The sequence below is a fragment of the Pelodiscus sinensis genome, chromosome 14 (assembly GCF_052426305.1).
Source record: "Pelodiscus sinensis isolate ZL-2025 chromosome 14, ASM5242630v1, whole genome shotgun sequence".
NCBI classification, from domain to species: Eukaryota; Metazoa; Chordata; order Testudines; family Trionychidae; genus Pelodiscus; species Pelodiscus sinensis.
In genome coordinates, this window is record NC_143065.1 from 7,393,981 (window position 1) to 7,416,954 (window position 22,974).

The 22,974-nt window shown below is 51.3% G+C and overlaps 1 protein-coding gene across 4 annotated transcripts in view; it reads right to left on the reverse strand.

Moving 5' to 3' along the window:
• The window catches only part of CCDC33 (coiled-coil domain containing 33), a 238,109-nt gene that overhangs the window by 212,262 nt on the left and 2,873 nt on the right, over nt 1–22,974 (reverse strand). The gene's annotated exons all lie outside the window — the stretch shown is intronic.

Here is a 22,974-nt window from a genome sequence, read left to right on the forward strand (position 1 = left end):
ACAGATCAGAATTGTGGAGATGGGGCCAAATCCATTGCTGGTGTAAACTGATGCAACTCATGTATTTCAGTAGACTGCACCAATTAGAACATGGCCCTCTCTCTAATTCCCCGATGAATAGGCATGTTTTCCCCCTCAAGCTTTCCCCTCTCTAGCAAAGCCTTTATCTTCGGAAACTGTATGTCTTGGGTCTTGAAACCTGCACCCTTCATCTCTTTACCTACACTCTGCTTTCAGGAAAAGTCTCAACGCTTAGATTTCCCATAAAAAATGGGCCACCCCGTTATTTCATTCTGAAATGACTCTTACTTAGCCAGAAGAAAAGAAAAAACAAAAGGAAAGGCTTCAGAGTAGAGAGCTCAGAGTGTGAACCCTCTGCGACAGGCTGCAGTGTGCCATGCGAGCCACAAATTAGCAGAGTCCTGAGCAGGCTATGCAGGAACCCAAGGTAATCCCCACTAAGGCTGAGCAGGAAACGTCACTGCCAACGAAATTCCACAGAAAAAGGGAAACACATTCTGCAAACTGTTCTTCCTTGTGTCCCTTCTGTTATCCTGGTCAACAGCAGCCACCTCTAGTCCTAGTACCGTGAGGCTTGGGATATTTGGTGCTTTTTCTTAAAGCCACAGCCTTGGAGTCAGGTAGTTAGGTGCAAAACACAATCTGGACATTCCAAAACCAAGGTAAATATAATCGCAACTGTATCTTTACAGAACCCCCATGATTTTAAGCTGATCTTTTTATTTTTGAACATGTAGGATTGGTGATACTGGACTAATACTTATCACCGATTCATAGCTGTTGTACATGAGCTGCACTTCCTCCTCTCCTCCATTCTGAGTCCCTAGCAAATGGAGGGAAGAGAATAAGGCACAGGCAGGGTATAGAACAGCTGTAGGCTGCACTAAGCTGACTCCCTCACTAGATTCTGTGCATGTCCGGGGTGTGGCTGAGGTTAATAGGGGGCAGATCATTCTGGCCTGCTCCAGATTCCCAAGCTACTAACAGACAACTAGGCCGGGCCAGGTTGCCATATTCTGGATAGTCAAAGGAGCTGCTCTAAGTTATCCCATCCCCTGGAACAGCACAAAATCCATTGCTCCACATCCCTCTGTGCCCCACATCTCTTGCAGGTGAAGAGAGGAGACAGTCCAGAGATTAGGGCACCAGCCAGAGACCTGGGTTCCCTTCTTCATGACAAAATTCCTCAGTGACCACTGGCATGCCACTTAACTGCTCTGTGCCTCTGTTCTCCCTCTGGGGCACCTGGCATTGGCCACTGTTGGCAGACAGGATACTGGGCTGGATGGACCTTTGGCCTGACCCAGGATGGCCGTTCTTATGTTCGCTGCAGGCTGGTTCTAACAGCCCTGGCCTGCTCCACAGAGGGACTGGGAAGTTAATGTTTAAAGACTGAGAGGTGCTCAAGTGCTACACATAATCAGTATCTATAGTACAGGACTCAGCATCACACACAATGGCACTCTTCCTTCACACCAGGCACCAGGCTTATCCAACAAATGAGGATGGTTTGTGAAAGGCACATTCTGTTGGGAAATGTTAGATGTACAGATCCCGGATCCGGTACGTATTTATGTAGCTAGCTAAGGCATTCTCTCTAACCACTGGAGATTTTCTGTCTGGGGAAACATCACTAGCAGAGGAGTAGACAAAGTGGCTCACCAAAGGGCAAAGCAAAAGAAAATTCTATACAACACAACATTCAGAACACAAATACAGGACAAGTTCTGCATATCCTGGCTTCCCTGCTCAGTGTGCTAGCAGTGCATGCACAGCTCACAGAAGAGTTATATCAACCCATTTTGTAAAGTCTAATTAGTGTTGCCAACTGTAACAATAGTCAATGTTTTTTCTGAATGCCCTAGCTCCTGGAGTCCTGTGGTTTGGTGAGAATCTCATCCTCACTCGTAAAAAACGCACCTGTCTAACCCTTGTGATTACAGAGGCGAGCTTGGAAACATGCCTGTGTGTCATCTAAAGATTCAGGATGGCAGGCAAAGAGAACCCAACACTGATAATTTTGCAAAATCTCGTGGTTTTATGGCAAACTCATGATTCTCTGAGGCCCTACCTCATGATTTTCAAATACTGGGATAGGCAGTAACTAAGGAAGTATTAACATTGAAAGTGCTTTGAGGGGGGGCCATCTTTTTGTTCTCTACACAGCGTCAAGTGCAATGGGGCTTGCTCCATAGCTCGGATCCTTAGACACTAGGGTAATACAAATAACAGACAGTCTAAAGACTGCTTGCACTTCTGCGCACAGTGCATTCCTGCAGCATATATAGCTTGAAACTCTGATGACAATGTTTTTAAGTTAGTAAGAACTCTTGCCTACTATCGGTAGAACAGCCATTTTGTTCTTAGCAGCTACTGCATGCTTCAGAGGATAACACACACTGTGCGCTCGCATGGTGACTTCCCTTTTATTCTTTGTTGTTACTGCTTTCTTTCCTTAGCAATCAGTGTAATTTTAGGCTGAAAGCCTGTGTGTGTGGAAACACAACTCCTTTGCTAGGCAATCAGTGCAGAGGCTTCACCTCATTTCAATCCCAGCATACAATGGTTTTTGCTCCTATTCTATCAACAGCCGATTTTTGCTCCTATTCTATCATGGTGCCAAATAAACATTGCTGGAAAACCCAATGGGCAACAGACTCCTTCAGAGCAACACTATTCAGGCAGAAAGCACAATAAAGCATTCAGCAAAGACCTTGAGTTTTTTTTCTCTAGGCTGAAGTGCAGAAGCTCTAGAGAGAGAGTTGGGTTCTTTCCCAGGCACCCCTCTGGGAAAGGGCCCTCCCTAGCCTGACTCCAGCATTAAGGGGAAAGAGCCTGTCAATTCTATCATTGTTGTGTTAATTGCAAATGCAGCTGGCGCTGATGCTGCAAGGTCACTCCTGCTTTATGACAGGCTAGGAGCACAAGGGAGCAGAGGACTGGCCCAAAACCTGTAGCCTCAGAACATCAGCCTGTTGTGAGAGCTAAAAGAGCCAAGCACAGCACTGAACTGTTACGGTTATCTAGCCTGCGGATGCTCCCAGGAACCTGGAGTGACTGGGGAGACAGTGTCTCTAAGGTTACTCCTTGCGTTTGTGGACAGAAGAGGCTTTAGTAGGAAAAGAGGCAGGCTAGGAGGAGGAAAGTTAAATGCTGTGCTGATTTCAGACCTTCCCCTGCTCTAGAAGACACCAGTATAAGGGACTGGACTCGTTGACCTCTTGAGGTCCCTTCCAGTCCTAGTATTCTATGATTCTATAAGGAAGTGCTGGCAGTTACAGAGACCAGTCACTGGTACAAAGAAGGAAGGTGTATGTAGAACAAATTGTAAAGGAGCAAGGGTCACTGGCAGAGCCATGGAGCAACCCTCAAGACTGGGATGTGGGGGCTGAAGGATAGGATTGAAGGGGCACTGCCAGGGCTGTCGGAGGAACCCAGGCCTGGGCTATCAGGGGGCTGCAGGTCGGGAGTGAGAGGCACAGCCAGAACCGTGCATGCAATACTGCAGTGTTTCTTAAACTTTTTAAGACCAAGAACACCAAACAATTTTTTTTTTTATGGGGAACACCAAGGAATTTTTTGTTGAGGAAAAAAAAAAAGGCTTGCCCGTTTAAGGGCAGCCATTTGAACTCTGTGTTCTCCGCATATGGTGACCATATCTTCTGAACCAAAATTAGGGACACGTTAGCCACACACTCCGACCTCTGTTAACCATGCCCCTGACTCTCGGGGTCAAGATGGACACAGGACCAGAAGTAAAAGGTGTTATGTGGCAAATGAAATTATGTAAAGTAATGCACATTGGGAAAAATAACCCCAACTATACATATAATATGATGGGAGCTAATTTAGCTACAACTAATCAGGAAAGAGATCTTGGAGGCATCGTGGATAGTTCTCTGAAGTGTGCAGCAGCAGTCAAAAAAGCAAACAGGATATTAGGAATCTTTTAAAAAGGGATAGAGAATAAGATGGAGAATATCTTATTGCCCTTATATAAATCCATGGTACTCCCACATCTGGAATACTGTGTGCAGATGTGGTCTCTTCATCTCAAAAAAGACATACTGGCATTAGAAAAGGTTCAGAGAAGGGCAACTAAAATGATAAGGGGTTTGGAACGGGTCCCATATGAGGAGAGATTAAAGAGACTGGGACTTTTGAGCTTGGAAAAGAGGAGACTAAGGGGGGATAAGATAGAGGTCTGTAAAATCATGAGTGGTGCGGAGAAAGTGAATAAGGAAAAGTTATTTACTTGTTCCCATAATATAAAAACTAGGGGCCACCAAATGAAACTAATGGGCAACAGGTTTAAAACAAATAAAAGGAAGTTCTTCTTCACATAGCACATAGTCAATCTGTGGAACTCCTTGCCTGAGGAGCTTGTGAAGGCTAGGACTATAACAAGGTTTAAAAGAGAACTAGATAAATTCATGGTGGTTAAGTCCATAAATGGCTATTAGCCATGATGGGTAAGGAATGGTGTCCCTGGCCTCTGCTTGTCAGAGGGTGGAGATGGATGGCAGGAAGGAGATCGCTTGATCATTGCCTGTTCGATTCACTCCCTCGGGGCACCTGGCATTGGCCACTGTCGGCAGACAGGACACTGGGCTGGATGGACCTGTGGTCTGACCCAGTCTGGCCGTTCTTATGCTCTTACTAGCCCATTAGCCCATCATAAGACAGGATTTTCAGGTCTCTCCTCCACGTCAGTGTTCTCTCCTGAGCCTCCGGTGTCTCACTCCGTCTCTCTCTTCCTCCTACTGCCTCCCCCTCTCTCTCTCTCAGCTCTCCTCCGCCTTCTGCCTCTCTCTCCATCTCTCTCTTTCTCTTCTCCCCCTCCTGCCTCTCACTCTCTCTCCGCTCTCCTCTGTCTCTGTTGGGGATGCACACTCATCCAGGCCCTGCGCATGCATGTCACCCTCCCCGCCCCCCTTCGCTTCCCGCTGAGGCGCTCAGCTGACTTCTGCGCTGCTCAGCCAGGCCGCCATGCAGGAGCAAGCGGCGCAAAGGGCCCCTCTCTCTATTTTCCTCCTACTGCCCCACCCTCTCTCTTTCTCCGCTCTCATCTGCCTCCTGCCTCTCTCTACTTCTCCCCCTCCCACCTCTCACTCTGTGTTTCTCTTCTCCTCCTCCTGCTGCGTCTCTCTCACTCTCTCTCTCTCTCTCGCTGTCCTCCACCTCCTCTCTGCCTCCTCCGTTCTCCTCTCTGTCTGCTCCGTTTGCCTCCTTTTGAATCCAGCGTCCTTTCCTGATGTCAGACACGCACACTCGTCCAGGTCCCGCCCCCTAGCTGTTCCCTCTGGGCGGCGCTGTTGCCTCTCACTGAGTCGCGCAGAAATCAGCCGGGCGCCACGGCGGGAGGCAACAGCACTGCCCAGAGGGAACAGCCAGTGTTTCAGCATTACAGAGTCACAGAAAGTGGGCTACTATATATATGATGTGTGACCCCTTCTAAGAACTTTTCCCACCATCCTCCTACCAATAAGGATGAGTTTGGCCCCCACCAAACCCTGCAACTATCCTGCAATTGCATTAACCCAATTTGGGTCTCACTAACTCAGGGCTGGGGGGCGCGGAGAGGCTGGGGGAAGTGTTCCCTCCAATATTTTCTTCCCATGAGCAGAATGAATTTTGTGTTGTGCACTAGTATTGAGTTCATGTGGCTTGTTTGGATGTGCCACTGTGGCACCCAAGTTATTAGAAAATATCTTATAAACCTCTACCCTTTCCCTCTGCTGCCATGTCTCCTCCCCTTGCTCCATCAGCTCCCCTGGTGCCTACTGCCCCCCAACCCCTCTCCCTCCTCTGCTGTCCTGATTCCTGCCCTTCTCACTGTCCTCAGTTCTCGTGGGACCTGCCTCCCTGCACCAGCCCTTCTCTCCCCCCTGTGCTCACTCCTCCAGTAGCCCCACTCTGATCATGTGAGCTACCCCTCCTCATCCCCTCTTCTAACACCTCCCTCTACACACCTGCCCTGCCTCTCCCCTCTGGTGCTGGTCCCTCCCCTGCAGGTGTCTGCCCTTCTGTTTCACCCCCAGAATCCTCTGGCACCTGCACCTTCCCTTACCCCTGCCCCTCCTGGTACCTCCTCCTTCCATCACTGCCCCTGCCCCCCTTGCCCTCTTTTTCCCTGATGCCCATCCCCTCACCACCCACTGCCCCAGTTCCTCTCATGCCTCTCTGTGCCCTCACACATGACTTGCTCCATCCCCTCCCTCCTCATGCCCACCGCTCCTTTCAACGCTTCTCCCAGCACTTCCCCCTCCCCTTCCTTCCTTTTGCCCCCAATGCCCCTCCCCTCTCCTCTGCCAGCATCACCCTGTCCCCTCCACCCTCCCACCCCCACTGACACCTCCCCTCCCTCCACCTGCCCTTTTCCTCATTGTGTCCACTTGGCCCTCTGGCATTTGTCTCTCCTCCACCCTGTCCCTTGGTGCCTTCCCCTTTCTTCTCCTGACCTGCCCCCCTCCCCTCAGCCCAAGCCCCTTCCCCTCCCTCCCCCCTTCGCCCTAGTTCTCTCCATGCCCCTTCCCCACCTTTTGCCTTCCAGTGTGTGGGGCCGGAGTCTGTGATCAGGCCCCAAAAGCCACTACAGCCCCAGCCACTTCCAGGGCAGGACCGCTTTCCAGGCCTGGAGCTAGGCCGCCTGCGGTGCTAATTTTTGTGCAGTCCAGTCCCTGCACCAGCTTTGGCTCCCATTAGGAGGAGCGTGGGGGAGGGGAGAACCCCCCATCCCTCCAGACCCAGCCTGCGGAGCGCGGCAGAGCGAGCGGGTCCGTGCACTGCCGTTCCCCCAGTGGGGTGGGAAGGGGTGGGGGAAGAAAGGGCCGTGCACAGAGCGCACCGGCAGAGCCCGAACATACCTCGCTCTGCAGTGCTCCAGCCGGGCTCGGTACACTTCCTGCCGGGACTCCGGCAGCAACTCCCAGGAGCAGCTTGCCGGGTTTGACCCCCAACCAGCGCCCCTCCCACTCCGTCAGCGGTGACGGCCGCCTGTGGATGGAGGAGGCCGGGCTGGCGACCGTGGATGGTGGAGGCAGTCCTGCAGCAGGAGGGAACGGGGGAGGCGGGAGGTTGCCGGATGGCAGCACATGAGCTCAGAGCTCTGGACACTGCGCGCCACCAGCAGCAGCCCTGGCTGCCTGCGCAAAGCACCAAGGGAGCCACTTAGGTACTGGGTGGAGGCGGGCAGCTGCTGCTGTGCTGCGCTAGCGCTGGGTGTCTTTAAATCCGCGACTGTCCCAGAAAAAAAGGGACGTATGGTCACCATATCTCTGCGGCACACCGGTGTGCCATGGAACACACTTTAAGAAACGCTGCAATAGCATCTTGTGCACTTTGCACTGATCTAACCAGTGCTCTCAGAAACCAGGTTACCTAAAAGATCATCCCAATATTTCCCACTCTGGTCCAATCACACAGCCATAAAACTCATCTCCCTCTGAGGACAGGGACAATAGATCCTTTGTAAATGTGGGGGTGCCAGGAGACCCCACCCCCAATAATACCCCTTCCCTGCTCATCCTCTTACCCCCAAAACCCTGAACCCAGCCACGCTGAAAGCTAGAGTCATTAAGCAGCCTGGGACCTCAGGCCCCTCCATCTGCCTGGGAATGGGGGAGAGGGGAGGGACAGAAGCCCTCTGCTCTCCCCAGCATCTTGCCAAGGGCAAACGGAGGGACCCAAGCTCCCCACAGCTGTCCCCAACTTTGCTCCATTTGTGAGGGACTTGGGGGGCAGAGACTTGGGCTGAGGGCTTCTTTCATCCCCTACCCTTGGAAGATGCAGGCTCTGCAGTTCCTCACAGCTACACCTGGGCTGAACAGGTTTCAGTTTCGGGTCTGGCCAGGGGGCTGGGTCTCAGCAGGAAGATGAGGGGCTACAGGTACACCTCTGGCCCAGGGTCAGCATTCAAGGGCTCCTTTTATGGCTGCGTTATGACCCACCAAAAGCTGCTGCTCCAGTTTGTCCCAGAACAAGTACAAAAGCAATGAAGCTGAAATGAAGTGGAGTGACTGTCATTGGGAGCAAGGGGAAGAGCAGCTTGACTTCCTTGCTCTGGGTTTGCAGTCTTCTGAAAACCTATGGTAGCAGCTGCGCCCAAACGGTCTCCTTATAGTGCCAGGATTTCACTTGCTCAGCCCACAGCCACTGTGTACAAAGCAGGCCCGGACTACCGCTGAGCATCCATCCCCCAGTCCTGGCCTACAGACTCCCTGCTAGTTGGGGCAGTCATTCTCTAGGCCTCTCATGGGCCCCGGGCTGTCATGGAATCCCTGTACCTTTTGTACCCATCTCAGCCACAGGCCCTATGGAAACATTGAAGGGGTTTGCCCGGAGGTTCGCTGCCTGGCCTTTCTGGTGCAGCCAAGCCATACTGACCCCTCCCTGATGCAAACACCTCATGTGCTCGTAGAGGAGACATGTGGGGCCAAAGGCTCTATTTGGTCTGCAGGCAGAGATGCAACGAAGTGCTCACACAGAACACGGGCTAGAGATGGCTCCTGGCATCTAGGAAATCCAGAGACTATTCGCACTAGCTAGACACTAACATGCAGGGGGCATAGCACAGAGTCTGTGGGTGCTCTGGAGCTCAAGCACCAACAACCTCAGTGTCCAGGAGCAGAACCTGAGTGTGGAATGTGAGGAATTCTGTGTTATGCAGAGGGGCTGAAACGCGACAGGCCCCCGGGCAAGGTGTGGGGGGTGGGCTGGGGGCAGCCAGCCCTCAGTGCTGCCCAAAGTGCATTGCACTGTGCCCTCCCCTATCCCCCCAAGCAGCCCTCAGAACTGCCTGGAGCATGCTACATGGCAGTGATGTAAAGGACTCGGGCTCCAGCCACCACTGCTAGTCTCAGGCCCCTTTGGATCACCAGGCCCCAGGGCAACTGTTCTTTTTGTCCCCTACTTTCCCCCATTGGCGGGGTGCTCTTGGGGCAGGGAGTTTGTTTCTAAAGCAAGACAGTGATTAAGGTAACAAGAGGCTTGTCGTTAATTGAAATTAAGGTTCATTAGATGATCTGGAAAGCAATCCCTGGCACTACAGTTACAAGATAGGAAACAAAGGTAGGAATAGATGGTCCATTTGCAGAATGGAGAGGGGTTAACAGTGGGGTTCCCCAGGGGTCAGTACTAAGACCAATACTGTTCGATATATCTATGAACGAGATGCAAAAAGGGGTAATGAGTAAGTCCAAAACAGACTGCCAAGAGTTACAAAGAGATCTCACAAAACTGGGTGTCTTGGAAACACAATGTGAGATGAAATTCAATGTTAAATGCAAAGCAATGCAAATGGCAAAACAGAATCCCAATTATACCAAAAAAAGTAATGGTGCTTAAATTAGCTGTTACCCATCCAGAGAGATCTTGGCGTCATTTGCAGCATTCAGTGGCAGAAGAATTCTTCTCACTGTGCCTGTATCACCCTGAATTCATGCTCCAGCTTCAGAAGATTCTGAAGATTTACAAATTATCGCCACTTATCACTGGCACAGACACTGAATAATGTAGCTGCCCTTAACAAGCATCAAAACAAATACCAGGGAACCTAGATGTAAATAATATTGCTGACAGCTTCATCCAGAAAACTACAGACACACATAACGTCTTTCAGTTGGAGGAGATTGCAATAATTTGAATATCCTTCATGATAATGTAATTATGTAGTTCATAACTGAATCCTAATCAAAAGAGTAGGGATACCAGTGATAGACATTCAATAATTAGAATATGAATGAAGAGTATACATATGCTGAAAATAGCCTCTCCCAAAACTGGCAGAATGCCCTCCCCGCAACACACACACCTCTCAAAAAGTACCACAGGCAAAAACAGAAGTCAGCCCCTCTAGCTGGGGGACTGGCTCGGTCAAACTTTTCCCTGCGTGCACATCATGGCCAGCCTACTGTTCCAGTCCCTGGTCCACTCGTGAACACACTGGCTGTAACCATGTAGCACAGGACATGAGCAGCCTTCCCCTGAACAACAGAGCCAACATGGATCCTGTCTGACCAACAGAGGCCTCTGGTATTTGCAAGGCTGTGCTGAGATGGCAGAGCCAACCGTGGGGAGAGAACCCACCCGACAGGTGGCATTTCTGTGCTGTGAGTGGCAGACTGCAGGATAGTCAGACCAGACACCAAACTCCACTCCTCACTTTGGTCCCAAGAAGCGACTGCGCTTTTTTCAGAGCTCCTTTAAGTCATCCAATAACGAAGTATCACAGGCCCAGCCTCATGTTTGACTGTTCAGTGAGACCAAATGCACCGTCCGCCCAGCAACAGTGGGCTACGTATTGAAGGGTGCACCCTGGCAGAATTGTTCCTGCACCTTTCTCCCACACCAAGGTTATGTCCTCCCCCAGCAGCCCCCCATTGTTCTTCCTTGCCTGTCATTAACATCTCATTTGCCGCCTGCTAGCCAGCAGCCTCACCTGTGGAGATAAGTGGGCTGGTTACATTTTGGCACCTGCCACCATGGTGTTCCAAGCACATGGCTGGGAAAGCGCAGTTCCTCTGAGGCTGATTTCCATCCGGCCGTACCCAGCCTGCTTTGCCACTTGCTCAATTTCACGCAACGCAAACCGCTTTTGGATTTCATTTTTGTTCTCCTTCGTATGAAATATTCCCATGAACTGTAATCAATTCCCTTCTGCCTGGGTTTCCTCACTATGGTTACTAAAAGGCACCTGATGTGTCCTGCATTGGTAATTCACAGACCCTCGCACCAACATCCATGGACTTTCTCCTGTGTCTTCCACCCCCCAACCCGCCTGCTCCTGCCCCGTTACCATGGCGATGCAGCGATGGAGCAGCCTTGAAATGTAAAGAGAGCTGCAACATTCACAAGCCCCCCTCATGTTACCATTTACGTTATTGATGTTTAAATCTCCCGGGATTATCTGGCGATAATTGGTTTATGGAAATAGAGACGAGTCCAGCAGTGGTGCTGTGGGGGTGGGGAGAGCTGCTGTCGCTCTGTTCAAGTGCAGGCTGATTAATGCAACGCGTGGGCTAGGCTCGGGAGGAGGGAGGGTGACTCAGCCTACATTGTAATCGGGGTTCCACTGCAGTAATCCAGGCTAAGTCAACCGCCCCGTACAGTCACACAGACACGCATAGCTCAGTCGGGGCCGGGGGCCGGGGACACTGGGGCCACTATATTGCCAAGGACAATGCTAGGGCAAGGTTCTTACAGTCATAGACCGGCAGAACTGGAAGGGACCCAGGCATCTCATCCTGTCCAGCCTTCAGGCCTGTGCTGGGCTGAACCTCAGACCATCCCTGACAGGGGTTCGTCAGACCTGGGCTCAAAATGTCCAGTGACGCAGAGTCTACAACCGTGATAGGCACCCACAAACCATGAGTGGGCCTCATGAGTGGCCTCCTTCACCTCAGAGAGCTGCAGTGGCCTCCCCGGTTGCTCTTGTCCTCCAGGCACTGGGGCACCGGAGCCCCACACTTCCTACTCCTCCCCTTCCCTCCCAGCACTTTTGGAGCACCATGAATTGCCCGATTCGTGCTCCATCCCCACTCCTCCCCTGCCCTCCCACAGCTGGAACAGCCACAAACAGCTGATTCGCCACATTCCAGCTCTGGGAGAGCAGGGGAGGAGCGGGCAGGGGCCTCGAATCAGACAATCTGTGGTGCTACGAAAGTGCTGGGAGGGAGGGGAAGAAGCAGGAAGTGTGGATCTCTGGTGCCCTAGTGCACAAGAGGCGTGGGGGGGAAGGAGAGCAGCCAGGGCAGCCATGGGCCTCACGTGGGGCCTCAGTGGGCCACAAGTGGCCCTCAAGTTGCCCACCACTGGGCTACAAAATCCCTTGGAAGCTTGTTGCAGAACTTAACTCCCCGGGGAGTCAAAAAGTGAAGCACTTTGCACTTCTCTGTATTGAATTTCATCTTGTTGATTTCAGAGCAACTCTCCAATTTGTCGCCATCTTTTTCAATTATAATCCTGTTTTCCAAACTGCCTGCACCACTTGCAGCTGGAGGTCAGCTGCAAATGTTATAAGCATCCTTTACACTTCCATATCCAAGTCATTATTGACCATATTGACCTTACCCCCACCCAGCACTGACCCCCGCAAGTGCCCACTAGACACTTCCCACAGCTCAACAGGGAACGGTTGAGAACTATAATCTGATTGCAGTCTGTCAACCAGTTGCGCACCCACTGTCTAGTGATTCCATCTAGACCCCATCTCCTTAGTTTGCTTGTGAGGATGTTGCATGCGATTGTGTCAATAAAATTAACTGAAGACAAGGAACATCACATCTACTGCTCCCCTCCATCAACTGTAACCCAGAAACCAGCCAAAGAACGATCCTTTTGGCCCCTAGCAGCTGTAAATGATGAGGTAACTGGCTCTGTGGATATGCGAAAGTCAGTGGATGTGATATACCTTGACTTTAGCAAAGCTTTTGATACGGTCTCCCACAATATTCTTGCCACAAGTTAAGGGAGAATGGATTAGATAAATGGACTGTAAGATGGATAGAAAGCTGGCTAGACTGTCAGGCCCATCAATTAGTGATTAACGGCTAAAAGTCAGGATAGCGGTCGGTTTCTAGCAAAGTGCCTCGAGGATCGGTTCTGGGGCCGGTTTTGTTCAACATCTTTATTAATGACCTAGATGAGGGGATGGATTGCACCCTCAGCAAGTTTGTGGGCGACACAAAGCTAGGGGGAGAGGTTGATACACTGGAGGGCAGGGATAGGGTCCAGAATGACCTAGGCAGATTAGAGGATTGGGCCAAAAGAAATCTGATGAGGTTCAACAAGGACAAGTGCAGAGTCCTGCCCTTGGGACAGAAGAATCCCAAGCACTGGTACAGGCTGGGGACCAAATGGCTAAGCAGCAGTTCTGCAGAAAAGGACCTGGGGATTGCAGTGGATGAGGAGCTGGATATGAGGTAACAGTGCGCCCTTGTAGCCAAGAAGGCTAATGGCATACTAGGGTGCATTAGGAGGAGCATTGCCAACAGATCCAGAGAAGGGGTTATTCCCCTTTATTTGGCTTTGGTGAGGCCACATCTGGAATATTGTGTCCAGTTCTGGGCCCCCACTATAGGAAGGATTGGAGAGGGTCCAGCGGAGGGCAACCAAAATTATTAGGGGGCTGGAGCACATGACCTATGAGGAGAGACTGAGGGATTTGGGCTTATTTAGTTTGCAGAAGAGAAGTGAGAGTAGATTTGATAGCAGCCTTCAGCTTCCTGAAGGGAGGTTCCAAAGAGGATGGAGAGAGGCTGTTCACAGTAGTGATGGATGTAATGGTCTCAAGTAGACCAAGGAGCAATGGTCTCAAGTTGCAGTGGGAGAGGTCTAGCTTGGATATTAGGAAAAACTATTTCACTAGGAGGGTGGGGAAGCCCTGGGATGGGTTCCCTAGGGAGGTGATGGAATCTCCATCCCTAGAGGTTTTTAAGTCTCAGCTTGACAAAGCCCTGGCTGGGTTGATTTAGTTGGGGTTGGTCCTTCCTTGGGCAGGGGGCTGGACTTGATGACCTCCTGAGGTCTCTTCCAGCCCTATGATCCTATGAAATGAGAGCGATCAGCTCTCAGGGGCAGAGGGGAGTTCTGCCCCCAGGAGCCCTGCCACTGAGGCTCCAGCAGTGTGAGGTGGACTAAGATCCCTAGTTCATTTCACACACCCCCTGAACGAGCTGTCAGCCAGCAGCCATTACCCTGTCTGGGCTGCCGAGCCTCTCAGGCCATTGAGTCTCTGGCTGGTATGGACTTCCTGGCCAATTGCTTACCCAAAATCACTGTCCTTTTGCCTTCTCCTGAGGACGGGGTTCTTCCAAGTAGAAAGCCCCTTCCTGCCATCCATGCTATGAGATGGAACTGGCTGACTCCTCCGATTCATTGCGACTGTCCCTCTTGCTTGAGATGGCCTCCCCTTTGCCAGCAGTGATCCCACGGGACTAATGATTCTCTTGCCACCCATCCATACTGGAGAAGGGCCTCTTGCCCTTCGGCTACCCTGGCCAGTAGCCACATGTGCCATCCAGGAGCAGATGTTCATCAGGGCTGGCTTCTCCTCCCCCCACAAACTAGGAAAGGACTCCTGGACTGGTATCATGATTCAATGCCATTTCAGTGGCAACATCACAACATCCAAGTCATCCTGCCAGAAGGCGGACTGAAACCACCCTGCCAAACCGTGTCGCAGTTCAGTTGCTCCCACTTGTGCCATGTTCCTCTCTACGGGCCTGATCCAAAGCCTGCTGATATCAGTGGAAAGACTCTCCTTGACTTGAACGGCCCTGAACACATCTGAATTTGTGTGACTCCCCTTCCCTGACTCTGCAGGAGGGAGTGGGTGGGAGGGAAAGGGAGGAGGCTGCGTTGTTGGGTTTAATCTCACATATCCAGCGATGCAAGGCTGGCTTGATGCTCTCCCTGCCTTTAAATGTCACTGCTGCCTCCAGGCAAAATCCGTCCCTGGGAAAGGCTGTGCTTCAACAGACATTCCCTGTGATTCTTCCGCCAATGTTTTCCAGCACGCTTCAAAGGGCAGCGTTATAATCACAGAAATGATGGGAGATGGAAGAGGTACAAGAGACTTAGTGCCAGCCCGAAGGGCCTTTGCTCCTTGTGCGACAGGAGACACCCTTTATTTTCAGAGGAGAGCCCTGAGTCTCTGCTGCTGATTCACTCTGTACGGGTAGCAGTCCAAGTGCAGACTCAGCCAAAAAGCGTACGGGGCCCAAGGCAGCATGCTGAGCCACACAGCTGTGCAGCTCCCAGCCGGGTGGGCGGGGCCCGGAGCTTGGCCGTGTGGGGCCCTGAACACACGGGTCCCAAGGCAACTGCCTCGCTCGCCTTGCCCAAAGGTCAGCTCTGCCCAAACGAGTCCTCACCCAGGGGATTTCATTCCAGCAGTTGACTGGCCCCAGGATTCACTTCACTTTTCAGCATAACTGCAGGCCCCAGACTTAAATTCCCTCCCCTCCCCCCCGAGATAAATGAAGCAGCACACCCTTTTCCCTGGGCGCCTCTCTTAGCAATCGGGGGCTGATCCATTCCTAGTGCTGAGTGCACAGCTGAATACATCTGGATCCATGTGCAGAAATCAGTGCAAACAGTGTAGGCTAGTTCAGGGGCATGACAATCTCCTTGAAGAGATGTAAATGGTTAACCAATTAATCAGTAAGCCTTACTCTTAACAGGTAATGCTTACCCGTGCTGGTTAACCAGTAGGGGTTGGAGCAGCTCCCCACCTGCCCAGAGGGAACAGCCGGAGCAGTCCCTGTCTGTGGCAGGCCCAGTCCAGCCTCCCGCCACAGGATACATGCTAGCTCCCCTGGAGTGCTGGCCCTAGACCCATAGAGCTGGCTTCATTGCAGGCTCAGTATATAAGCTTTATACTGCAAAGCTGGCAGCACCTCTCACAGTTAGGATTTTTAGTGGTCAAACGCTTACATTTGTAATGACTTTTTACATCCCTACCCCCTTCTGACAACAAAGTCACTACATGACCCCAAGAGCAGGGCTGCAACTGGAGCCCTGCCGTCCCGAATAGGGAAAGAGCCACTGCCTGAGTGGGGGAAGGACGGGCCCTGCCACCCCGAGCGGGGGAAGGACGGGTCGCTGCCCGAGCCCTACCACCCGGGAAGGACGGGTCGCCGCCCAAGTCCTGCTGCCCCTAATGGGGGAAGGCCGGGCCACCACCCAAGCCCTGCCACCCCGAGTGGGGGAAAGCGAGCCGCTGCCGCAGCCCTGCCACCCCAAGTGGGGGAAGAGCGAGCGGCTGCCGCAGCCCTGCCACCCCAAGTGGGGGAAGAGCGAGCCGCAACCCTGCCGCCCTGCCACCCCAAGTGGGGGAAGAGCGAGCCGCAACCCTGCCGCCCTGCGTGGTAGTGGAGTTTGGGCTGCAGCTTCAGTCGTAGGCCCCAGCAATTCTAATGCTAGCCCTAGTGACCCTATTAAAATGGCATCTCGACCCGCTTTGGGATCCCAACTCTCAGTTTGAGAACCGCTGGTCTAATGCATAGAATGCAGGCAACCTTCTTGACCATCAAATCTGTTCTTCTTCTATATACTAGCCAACAGCCTGTCATAAGACAGGATTTCCGGGTCTCTCCTCCACATCTTATTCCCTTTCTATCTCACTCTTATCTCCTGAGCCGGTCTCTCGCTCTGTCTTTCTCTCTCGCGCGCTCTCCTACTGCCTCCGCCCCCCCTCTGTCGGCTCTCCTCCACCTCCTGCCTCTTTCTCCATCTTCTCTTTCTCTTCTCCACCTCCTGCCTCTCACTCTCTCTCCACTCTCCTCCCCCTCCTCTCTGTCTCCTCCACTCTCCTCTGTCTCCGTTTGGGATGCACGCTCGTCCAGGTCCAACCCCCTGGCCATGTACGTCACCGCCCCCCCTTCCCTTCCTGCCGTGGCGCTCAGCTGACTTCTGTGCCACTCAGCCGGGCCATCGTGGGGGAGCAAGCGGCGCATGCATCTGTTTGGGCCTCGCACTCCCCATGCAGCAAGGGCCGCCCAGAGGGAACAGCCAGCATTTCTGGCAACAGCACCACCCAGAGGGAACAGCCAGCATTTCAGCGTTACAGACTCACAGACATTGGGCTACTATATATATATATGATGTCTTCCCCCTTGTTGACGTGTCAAGACCCATCTTGAGACCAGTTAGGTATGCTCTCCAGTGTGCCTACTGAAAGGCTGTTTTAGAACCTCTCTCCTGCCTCTACTTTCCAGACTACTTTCGTGGCTAGTTTAGTTTGTGCCATTATCCTTTAGCTTCAATAGCTCTTCTCCCGCCCAGTGCAATAGCACAGAACAACCAAATCTGCTAAGACAGACTCAGGGGGTCCCATGCTGAGCTCTACAACTGACTTGCTGTCTCAGTCTCCCCACCCTAATCAACCCTTGGCAAAACATGTGCTCCAAAGGAAGGAGTTAGCGAAGGGGGAAGTGGACATCGTAAACAATGGTGAGTTCTTTAGACTGCTCTGGTCAAATGCAGCAGTGGGAACACCTTGGCCAGACACATTTACTTCTGCCACTGGCAATGCAGGGGTGGCCATTTACCCCCAGGACAATCCCAGACTCACCCTGCCACTTCCCTGCACAGAACATGAGCACTGGCTGAGATGTACCAAAGGACAGAACTGGGACAACTGATCTACTGGTTCTGGATTTGCCATCTTCTGGGCCTGACCACAATGCACAGTAATCCTGCCATTTCCTGATTCACTTCCCTCAACGAGGGGTCTGACACCAGCCCATAGGTGTAGGAACTAGAAGTGCAGGGGTGCTGCAGCAACCCCACATTTTACACAGGGTGGCACTGCTGCCCCACACCCGGGACTCTGCTGCCACACCACATGTGGGGTCTGCAGCTGTCTGCCCCATGCCCAGGGCTCTGCTGATGGGCCCTTGCCCAGGGTCCCATCTAGGGGTGTTAAATATCGGTTAATTGAGTAGTTAAATAACCTCATTAATTATTATTGGTTAGTCAACTATTCTCTAGTCCCCAGAGGCAGGGCCAGCAGCCAGTGCACTCCGGCCTCACTCCCGAGGAGCCCTCTGACGCTCTGCACTGCAGCCTCTGCCTTGGGGTGCCAGGCAGGAGCTGGTCTGTAAGGGGAGCCAGTTTTAAAACCAGCTCCCCTCGTGGACCAGCTGCCTGTCGCCCGATGCTGCTGCCTCTGATAAAGAGGCAGTAGCTTGGGGTAATACCAGCCCCTACCTGGTGGGGGGAGGCGGATCTGAGTACCCAGACCGAGCACAAGTCAGAACTGAGCTCGGCTGCTTGACTGCCCAGCTCCCAATACACTTTAAATGCAGAGCCGCAGCAGGGGTAGGTCCAAGCCCCATCGCAAGCCAGGACTGAGCCAGGCTGCTGGTCAGCCTGCTAAAAAATGTAATGGTGGAAGTAGGAGGAGGAAACGCGTGTGGTCTATAGCATTAACCTATAAGCTTTTACTTATCAGTTAATTGACTACACTATGCATCTCTAGCCCCACCTGCTGGCCCCATGCCTGGCCTGGCCTGGCCCCGCATCTACTCTGGCCACAGCCCCACCTCCCTTACTCCTGGGTAGTTAGGGGTAAGGAGGCTGGCTCTGAGTTCTGCCACCGTTAAAAATGCAAAAGCTGCACCTTGCCTGCTGAGCCTCTGGTTATGTTCAGTCCCTAGCAAAACCCCTACTCCGCTCCAGGGCCAGCCCAAGGGGTTTTGGCACCCTAAGCACACTATGACTTTGTCCCCCCTCTCCCCCATTCAATATAAAGAAAAACGAGAAGTAAGATGGCATCACAGTAACATAAATTGGTACATTTTATTTCAATGTTCACTTAAAACTATTTAAGCAGCTACACAGAAGGCCAGAATTTCATTTATAACCGATCATCATTGCAACTGGAATGGAAAGGAATGTATACTTTGGCAAAGCCGCGGCCAGGCCCTGTGGGTCCGGCACTTCTAGGCAGTTATTGTTTGCCTCAGAGGCTCACTGTGACCCTCCACACTGCCTCTAAATCCATTCTAGATGCCAGGGTCACAGCTTACAGAGCCACTCTCAGCATTGGCAAAGTCAAAGGACTGGGGGAAATCCCTCTGTGATCTTGGCCTCCCTGTCCAGGAGTAGACATTTTAGTGGTGTAGGGAGGGTTGGGGGAAACCTGGGCCCATCCACTACACCGGGTTCCAGCCCAGGGACCCCAGATAGCAGCAACTGAAGGGGTTTTTCCCATAGGCCCAATACAGCAGCCTTTACCTGGGCCACTTCCCTAGTACCTTCTCCCTGGAACCTGAGTGAATCTTGCCTGCTTTGGCCCAAACACGCTTTCCTTTCTCAGTCTCCAGCTCTCAGCAGCACACTTCCTCCTCTTCAGATTACCTGAGAAGAAATCTTTTAAAGTAACCCAGCAGGCCTTAATTGGCTACAGGTATCTGATTTGTCTGCTGCTTCAGGTAAACTCTTAATTAGCTTCAGGTGCTTGCCTGCCTGGATTATGTCTCTTGCAGTTTATTCAGAAAACAGAAACACATTCACTCAGTTCCCGGTGTGTCTACCCTCCACATAACTATTGTAGCCAGCTGCTCTGGGTCTGTCACAATATGTTAAGTGATATTTGTTTTCATTAGCAGTCAGGTGTCCAAAAGTAGGGCTTTACTATCATTTTACCAGTCGAGTGTTCACATCCCAAACTCATAACTCCGGTCATCTGAAGAAGTGGGCTGTGCCCACGAAAGCTCATGATCCCATCTCCATGCTTTGTGAGTCTATAAAGTGCTACCAGACCATTGGTTGTTTTTTTCTAATCTTGTAAGCACTTGTGAGTCTTCTTTCACAAGCTTATTGAAATCTCTTACCAAATGTTTCAAGTGCAGCACAAGACAAATACCTCCTGGGCACAATGTCTTTGGGATCACAGCCCGTAACACGGCAGAACAGCTCTTGCAGGTTGCCGACTGGCCTTCACTAAGCAGCAAGCAACAGTGACTGAGCTGTGTTACTGGCCCCGTGGGGCTACTGAGAATGATGACCTGCCAGACCCCGTCCCCAAGCAGCAAACCCAGGTGATGCGCTTTTGAAGCTCTGCCGTGACACGTTTTAGCTGCATCGACGTACACTGTGGTGCTCCACGGTGTGAAAGAACAGAACTCAAGGTCTGTGACGTACAATATTTCACACTTGCATTTGTAAGAGACTAGCTTGCTCCTCTCCTTCCTGTCCCTATCAAGGAGCAAGAGCCAAGTGCACAGCTCATCTGGCCCCTGCACTCCCCAGCCACACTGTGCACTTTCCTCTCACTCCTTGTTAAAGAGCAACAGCTGTATGAATTTTGGGGGACTGCTTCAGCTCTCCCCTGCCCTCCCAAAAGGCACCTTGAGGATCGGGGGCCTGGGGTTGGGGCAGTCCTGGACTGGGAGGAGGAGGGGCACCATCAGGCAGCTCCTTTCACCTGCCTGGTGATTCCTTCCTTTTTCTGTATGGTTTTATAAGAAGCAATCCCATTTCAGGCACATCCGATTTTCCTGGCACAGCCACACCCTTACCTTGCTTTGAGCTATGAGGAAGCTGTTTATCTAATATGATGGTCCCAGCTCTTACCGTTTAGGAGGAGTTCTTGAACAAACAGACAGACAAACTCTCTCAAATATACAGTGGATAACATGTTAATATATTTTTTCAAATAGAGGAAAAATCACTTCTGTCTAATTTGGCACCCCTTAAAGCAGGGGTGGGGAACCCCAGGCCTGAATCCAGCCCCTGCCGCTAAGCACTGGGGAGCCCCCACTGGCACTCCAGCCCCCTTGCCACTCAGGTCTCTGAAGCAAACACACAAGGTCCCTGCTAGCTGTCAGCATCTCTATTCCCAGCTCATGTCTCTAAGAACTGAGCACACCAGAGTGGGAATGGGAAGGAGAGTCTGGCCCAGATCCGCAGCTCTGGGAAGCACAAGGTGCAAAGTGACTCTGAGCACCATTCTCTCTTCATCTTGGGCTGCTAGTGGGTCTGCTTTCTACACCTCTGGCCTTTCTCGTCTCTATCACAGGGATGTAACACACATGCCTGCACTTGGGGAGATAATACGCACGACTGGAATATTGGTATAGAAGGGTACAGCTTGCTCAGGAAAGACAGGAAGAGAAAAAGGGAAGAGGTGTGGCCTTCTATGTTAAAAATGCATTCACTTGGACTGAGGTTGAGATGGACATAGGAGACAGACTTGTTAAGACTCTCTCAATAAGGATAAAAAGGGTAAAAAATAAGGGTGATGTCATGGGAGGGTCTACTGTCGACCACCTAACCAGGAAGAAGTGGAGGAGGTTTTTTTGTTTGTTTGTTGTTTGTTTTTTAACAACTAACAATCATCCAAAGCACAGAACCTGGTCGTAATGAGGGATCTGAATTAACCAGACATCTTTTGGGAAAATAACAGCAATGCACAGATCATCCAACAAAACTTCCTGTCAGGATGGTTAAGCACTGGAATAAATTGCCTAGAGAGGTTGTGGGAGAGCCAATGGGAACTGCCCGTTTGAATACAAGGCAGCCACAAAATACAAGGCAGCCACAAAATGAGCTCGCTCATTCATTCAAGCACATGGCCAAGCAAGCAGAAACATTTTAAGCTCTGCAAGCCTTTAGCTCTACAGGCAGGCAGGCTGGCTGTTAAGTCTCCTGGCGAGAACCTGCCTCCCTTCCCCAACCCTCTGCCCCACACTCCTGCCCCACTACTCCACATGCACCCATACCCACTCCCAGATCTAGCACCCCAATCCCCTCCTATCCTAGGTTACATCCCAAAACCCTGCACCCCAGTTTCTTGCCCTAGATCACAACTACCTCCTTCGTCCAAACTCCCTCTCAGACCCCATTCTCCCTCCTGCAGCCCAATCCCTTACCCCAAGCTCCCTTCTGCACCCAACGTCCATCCCAGACCCCCACTCCTCTTCCATTAATATCAAGGAAGATTGCGGCCCTCGACCACTTTCCAAAATCTGGGGAGTGGCTCCCCATCAAAAATTATTGCCCACCCCTGGCTTAAGGTCACAGCACCCAATTACTAGAAGCAACTCTTCCTGACAGCACACAAGCGGGACTACCCCAGGCATGGCTGCAAAGACCACTAAAGCTCAAGCAACAGACTCTGTGCAGTATATCCCCAAAGAGCTGAGAATCTGGATATTTACTCTTCACACTTCTCTCCTGGGAGCACATTTCTCTTTGATTTGTCAGTTTTCCTTATTCAAGTAAAGGGTTTGTAGCTTGGGCAAAGTGCATGCAGTAAAAGACTCACACACACAGCTCGTCCCAGGCACATTGGTCTTGTTGCACTCCATACCCAGCTATCTCACCCTAGGCATCTCCATCGCTGGGCCAGAGCCAGGACAGAGCTGGCATGCAGCACGCCTGCTATCCTAGGCCATAAATAAATATATCTGTCCAATAAAAACTGCCCATTGGTTTACATTTTTATGTTCTTTTGCACTGGTTGTGAACCTCCAGAAATCAGTTTCAAAGAAGGGGTTACACTAGTGTAAAGCTGGGGCAACCGAATAGAGAATCAGGCTCCTTCAACTGATTTCATTTGTTTTCAGGTTATGATTTCTCCTCCGCTCTTCCTAAAGGAGCTGAAATTAATATGGCTTTTCTTGTTGACAGGTGCACTGATGTCATTTGTGATGCCTACACCAGTCTGGGAATGGGGCTGCTAAGTAAACACGTGCCACAACAACAGTACAGGAACACAACGCATTATTTGCCTAGGTCCTACACAAGCAATGATTGTTTGCCCCTCTTTTAGTGAAAAAGAGATGGATTTTTTTTCCTTTAGCATTCAGGCTTTGCCCATCTGATTGTAACACCACAACTCAACCGGGTCCTTTCAGTTACTACATAGCACAGTGCGAATGCTAAATTGAGTCCCCTGATGCATGTATCCTGCACAAGGAACCAAATTCTGTGCACCAAGACACATTGTTTTACTTCTTTTTTCTGACAAATCTAAATAAACCCAGGAAGCACCATCTTCTGGACTCTGACATCAGTCTATACATTTCACACTGTCAAAAATTCATTCACAGAGTTGTAAAATATAGAATAGCCACCCTGACCAATTATCACCTATCAGCTTACCCAATTACAAACCCTTGTCCAATCCAGAGGTTTGTTTGCCAAATGATATATTCCATTCAAGCCAGTAGGAAATGAAGGCCATGTCTGCCTTACAGAGACTGTGCCAGCACAGATCCTAGCACGGACACAGTGAAAGCTAACAGAAGGAGTTTTATTGCCAACTTAGGAATACCATCTCCCTGAACTACATTAGCTGTGCAGACAAAAGCCCTCTTCTGTCAGCAGAACTGCATCACTATGAGGTTTTGTCAGCATAGCTGTGCTGCTGAGGTGGGTGGGTTTTTTCGCAGTCCGACTGATATAACTACACCAGCATGGTTGTCCTGTGCAGACCAGACT